Genomic DNA, 6,680 nt, shown 5'->3' on the forward strand with positions numbered 1-6,680 from the left:
TTATAACTTTGTGTATTCACTAATATACGCAAGTCAATTAAAGACACTGAAAAATCTATTCTGGAAATAGACCAGCTGTACTGTTTCTTTGTTGGTTTTTTGTACTCTTCTTAAATGAATTGATTTAATGTAAAACTTGTGATATTTAAATAACTGCAAGGATCTGTTCGGTAAATGGTTTTTCTACCTGTTTTCCACTGGAAGCCCTATGTGACACAACTGGCTGCAGTGGAAGCTTTTGCATTATAGCAACACAAAGGATTTTGATTTCAGGTGATAAAACAAATGCTGATAGAGGTAATTGCTCCAGATAGCTTTATATTTTTGCTGGGGTAAAAAGTAAAGACAATAAAATAACCTCAACATTTTGATTCTAAATTACTCACATAAAGCAAAAGAGGATGGATGCTTCCACCACTGGAATGCATAGTAGTTAGACTTTAAGTAAGTGCAATGCTTGCTTCATGCACGCTATGACAAAATGAAAGCAATGCTGGAATGGATATATGAATTGTAGGCAAACAAAAATAAACTCATAATATAAAATGCATATAGTCAAAATATAATTAGAAGTGGTTTAAATCCTGAATATTGACATAGTGGGGGAACATCACTGAACTCTGATTATCATCTCTCTGCACAAATATACTCTGAGTGGTTTTCTAGATGCTGTGGGTATCTAGATGCTGTAAGTTACAATGAGCATATATAAGTATTAACTTTGTCTCTTATAGATAAATGTAAGAAATACAGGTATACATTTTTGTTTGATCTAGTTTTCCTGATTCTATGCCCAATGCCTCAACTGTAAAACCATCCTTACTGCAGTCTCATACACAAATTTCTCTTCCTGAAGACCACAGTCAATCTTCTCAGACAGCAGTGTGCTACTACCATACCGCTACCACCACGAGGAACAAAGCAACAGGAAAAGCACTAGACCTCTGCTATCTCAGCAGGGCCTGAATTTCTGAGAGGTAAATTACATTTATGCCCTAGAAAGCATACTTCTGATTCCCAGTTTGTCATGCCAGACCTCTTCATCCTTACTACCAATATTGTATGATGAATAAAGAATCAAACATCTTATCATTTGCAATATCCTTTCTTGTGACAGTACAACCTATTGATTTTTTTCTATCCTTCCTCTTCCTTGAGTCTCTATCTTGAGCCCAGTTCCCACGCAGGGCATGAGAACACACATTTCTGTGCTTCCAAGCATCTTGGGCTCCCCCATGTGTGTGCTGTGGTTTCTGCATGAGCACAGTGACTGAATTGGCTGATGTGCCCTTCTCCTTTTCTTCTTAGTATTTAAGTTTTGTCTCACAGGATGGGTTTTGTTTCTCTTTTCTCTCTGTATATTGTTTTCAGCCTATACCAATCCATTACCAGCAGAGGTCTTTCTCCAGAGATAGACAAAGACAAGACAGGCTTATTTTTTATATAAACTGTGACTGTTGCTAAAAGCACAAATGTGTTCTATGTAGGCAGGACATCCAGATTTCATTCCTGAATCACGACCAAAACCATGCAACCAGGACCTTGAGACCAGTTTTGGAATTTTTTTTTTCTTTTTTTTTTTTGTCTTAACTGAGAAGATCCAGACATAGCAAAACATAGAAAAGGCTCTTCTGGTATTTCAGCGGGTCTTTGTAACAGCAGAGGGCTCTGCTGTGTATAGTAACAGTATCTAGTAAAGAACTTAATGAATATACAAGAGAACTAACAGAGATCTGTTAAGATACCCTGCCTTTCTTTATAGAGCAAATAAACTAGTCAGTGACAGCTGTTAAACTATTCTAATACAAACAAAACTATTTTCCTTATGAATGTAAACAAGATGGTAGCTATAGCTAGACACCTGATTATTAAGATCTACCAGACATATTTTTCTTGTTATTCTAATTTATTAACACATTAGTTTTGAGTTCTGAAAGTCCAAGACTATTTCTTTTGCATCATTTCAGAGGTTTAATCCAGCACTGAGAAAAAAAACAACAAATACCTTTTTAAGGGTACAGGTACCTTCTCTCTTAAGAGAGTCAATAATCCGTGGCACTTTGCAAGACCAAGTCTCATTTAGAATATGTTTTACATTAATTTAAAACAGAAAATAAAAAAGTTATGCCATTTCTCTATTTTATTAAAAGCTACCCATGACTTTGTAAGTGTCTCTTCCTGATGGCTTCTTTTCTTTGCTTTTGTCAGCTGACCTGAATGGTCTGAGATCTTAGGGTTCTTTCCCCCCTTCACTGGAATGCAGTGTATATGACTGCCACACCAACTTCTTGCACACGACAGTATTTTGGCATGCAACTATAATTTTACAAGAAAAAAACCCAAAACAAACTGGGTAGAATTCACATATCTAATCCACATAAGAGTTGGAGAGAGAAGCACTTCGTAAGTTACATTTCTGCTCACCACTACTTACAATTTGGAAGCATTCTGCTCTCCTGCAGTAGAGTTCCCTGTGAGCTCTGCTGTGGCAGCTGACAGCCTCAGGATTGCTTAAGAGCTGACAACATGCAGCAAATTGAAAAAATAAATTCCTAAAACGCTGTGCAACCTTGTGTCAGGAAGGTTATAAAATGCATCCTGATTAAGTAACAACTTCCTAATTACTCAGCTCTATTCAGTGGGGTTTTTATTCTTTCCACAGATAAAGTACTATCTAGAGAATTATTAGGTTATATCTAAAATACATGGGTATTCATACCAAGAAGAGAATGTATCAGAGGAAAATTACAAATAATAGGAACAGCTAGTTGATAATTTTTGCAATGTTACCATGAATGAATCGAAGTTGTAATGTTACAGTATACAACTGGTAAGAGGAAAGTACTCTATAAAAATCAATTCATTATACAGACAAGCTTTAATCCTATATTCTATGATTCTGGTTTTGGCAACTTCAGTAATCACAACAGTTGGCAATACTTAATACTGTTACTATGCTTCTCATCAGTAGATTTTAGGGCAGCTGTAATCTGAGTACCTTCTGAGTCCTTTCATAAGAAATCAAAGTTGTGCCTAACAAGTCCTTTGAGATCCCATTACTCTGAACTTGGGCAAGAACAACATTTAAGTGGTACAAATGTTGGCTTTGATCTCCAAGTACAGCTAAATATTGAGCATTTCCCAATTAAAAGCATTTAGTTCTTCAAAATGTTGTCACGCATTGACAACTTTTGGTTTCAGGAAGCCCACATTCAGGTTGACTTCCTATCTCCAGTTTAGGTTTTGCACATTAGAGCTTGCCTGAAAAAAAGACCATGCCACCAGTGTAAGTAAACATGCCAGCTTCTACCAAGACAATGTAACTGCTAGCTATTCCAGAAAACTATGACATAGTTATGAGGCAGCTCAAAATGTTACTGCATCACCAAGCTTCCCAGGTAATCAAGGCCCACTCTTGCTTTACAGTCACTGCAGCACTTCCCACCTCTGCAACTGAACGTCAGCATCGCTTGTCCACTGCAATCCGTGGCGACAGTCTAATCGAAGTGAAGCCCACTTCAGTAAACAACATTTTACATTTTTTTATGAAGTCGTATCTTTTCTGTATCTTTACTGTGCTTCTTTTTGTAATCAGAAAGAAACATTTTAATTTCTAGCTCCTGTATTTTAATAAGTTGCTATATTAGCAATGGAAAAAAAAAATCCTTGAACTTTTCCATTCGGCTGCTTGATTTTACTTGATTCTTAAAGCAAATGTGTCCAATACAGTGACCTTGTCCATATATTTTACAACAATGAGTTATATGATGCTGAAACCCTCCAGGGGTAAAAACTTGGTGGGAAGATCCGTCTCTAATCAAGCTGAAGCACAACCTACAAAATGAGTCTCATGGCCCAGGTCCACAGCATTTTTTAAAAAAGATTTATTTGCTTTGTGAAGCAAGTCAGCTTCAGATGAGATTTTTAAAAGAAGCTTTTATTAAAGTATTAATAATTTGAACTATTTAATGCCAGTAGCAGCTACCATTCCATAAAAAAGGCTTCCAACGTTTTATTCTCAAGTATCTGGCCTTTTTCATGGGAAACTTTATTAAAATCCACATGTTCAGAACAGTTCAGTTTCAACAAAATCATCATTTTTCACTAAAAACCCTCTGAGCAGTTTTATTTTGAATGTAGTGTGTATAAAAAAATGCATCGCAAAATAAAATTATGTTATTTTCATAGAGCACCTTTCCAATTAATTCTTATGAAGATAATTCAATAGACTACTTTACATGTTTCATTTTGGGTTTGTTTTTTGGGTAGGGAGTTGGGGTTGTTTTTTTTTTTTCACTTATCATGAGAGAATGAGAGCTGGTAAACATTACAATATGAAGTCACTGAACTGACGCTTTTTCCACTGACTGCACTGAGCTTTGGACCAGGTCTTAAAGGTTTTATGTTCAGTTTGAAGAACAGTAGGAACAGTAATTTCTCTGAAGATGCTCCTTATATTCTGAACTGTTACCATCAGCAGTATTCCACAGGAAACAACCATCCTCCATACTTGTACGACACAGAATACAGAAAGGGTTTGCTCTTTTTGCATAAAAAAACCATAGTTTTTGTAATGTGGTTTCCATTTACTTAGGGTCCTCAAAGATTCCTAAATATCATTAACAACACTTTGCCATTTTAAGCCATTAAGAGTAGTTTTCTATCCAGCGCCTTTATGTAAATGAAACAGCAGAAGAAAAATGAATGCCTAGTTACCATGTGCCATTATTGTAATCACAGGGTTTAAACCATGCAACTATTCATGACAAAGAAGCTTGCTGAAGGTCTGTCAAAATGGAAACGTGACGATCAAGGTTTTTTCTCCAACTCTGTTTACCTTTCTATGTATTTATGCATTTGCTGTTGTTCTGTATCTCCAACTCCTCACCATCAACATGAAATTCATTATTTTAGCTTCTTATGACTGCAAGAAAACCATCCTATGTCTTTACGACTAAAGATGGAATACAACATGGGGACCAAAGAACTGCCCTTGGTAAGCAGTACTTGAAACCTTCTTTGTCTGGCTTGCCTGAAACGTGTGTTCATATGATTTGTATAGGATACATGAACTGCCTGTTGATTAGGCCAATTGATCACCACAGGCCAACTTGCAAAAGCTAACATCATCTCTGAAGCATATAGCATAAGCCTGTAATTATGCATGCTATCTGCAGTTCAACTCAGGGGGCAGCGGGTAGAGAGAAAGGAAGATTTCCGTAAGTAAATCAAAAGATACTTCATCCTTAATAGGTCATTGCACAAGATTTTTACAAACATGCATTAACTAATTTCGCAGCTCATGAGGTAAGTTTTCTTCTCATATGATATGTAGACATGCCAAGACACAAGTCGAAGTGGCATGCACAAAAACACAGTCACACTGACATTGGAGTGGAATGCTGACTCTCCTGAAGCCATCAGGAGCTTTGCTGCTAACTTCAATAAGCAAGAAGATAGGCACAACTTTGCCTCAACATTACAAGTTCATCATACACTATTTGCTTTCCTGAAAGTATCTGTATTAAAATAATATTTGGAGATATGTTTATCATAATTAAAGCAACAGATACTTTTTCTATAACACAAACACCACTTCATATTACATTAAACATGGAAAGGCTTATTTTCATCCTATTTACTTCCTGTGTGCATTTCTAAACTTAGGAAATTAATCAGACTATTTCAAGTTTGCATATATTCATTCAAATGTTTTACTAAAAATGTGTGCTTTGGCTTGTACATCGTGTTTTAAGATTGTTTGCCTTATTCCAATGCTGCTGTGCTATGTTATGTGCCAACAAGCAGCACTACAGAATTTGCAAACAAGGTCTGAGGTCTTGCTTGGATTGTCAGCTAGTGGCAGAAATTGAGATTTCAGGCAGCCTGTACCTTTCCTTCCTGGTGGATCAATCAGAGATACTGTGTCAGTGCTGGCTGGAAACTTTCTGCTACACCAGCTGTTTTTTGGGGGCAGACTGGGGGTGGAATAGTAGTGTGTGGACCAAGAGCAAAGGTTAATTTGTGTTCTCCCCCTAGCAAAATTAGTGGTTCCAAATCCATTGGACTTTGATTTTTAATAAGCTGGGTAGCATTTCAACCTTGATTTCTAATGAACCCCGAAACACTCACACTCAAATCAAGATGTCTGGGAAGTCTACTTGTAAACACTGAATGTAAATCTTAGAATTTAAAGCAAGTTGAACATTTCAGGTGATCTGATTAAAGCCTAATGCAAAATCACTTCTGGTTTTGGCTTTTTTGTGGTAAATTTGACCTTGACAAGTCTCACCACAGCTTGAAATCTTTTCTTCTGAACTACATTTTATCAAACCTGGGAAAAAAGCACCATGACACTGCTTGTTAATTATCAGTCAAAAAGCCAGATTCAGGTAACACTCAGCTTTCCAGACACACAACTAATGAAAACTTTAAAGGAAAAGCGTCAAAATATACCAGCTGCAAAACTTGACATTTCAAAAGTTAAAAAGGTTTAAAATATGGGAGGAAAAAAAAACAGTCTGAAGGAGATGCAGACTGCAATGTCCAGAAACAGTTAGTGAAGCTGCAAATAAACAAAAATGTCCTCTTGGAACTTGAATTTCTAACATACAGTGCTCCACTGGGTCATTTTGTCAGCAGAATTTTGGAGGGGGGATAAGCAGGGCCAGACACAATCT

This window comes from Haliaeetus albicilla, chromosome 10, assembly GCF_947461875.1.
Source record: "Haliaeetus albicilla chromosome 10, bHalAlb1.1, whole genome shotgun sequence".
In the NCBI taxonomy this organism is placed as follows: Eukaryota; Metazoa; Chordata; class Aves; order Accipitriformes; family Accipitridae; genus Haliaeetus; species Haliaeetus albicilla.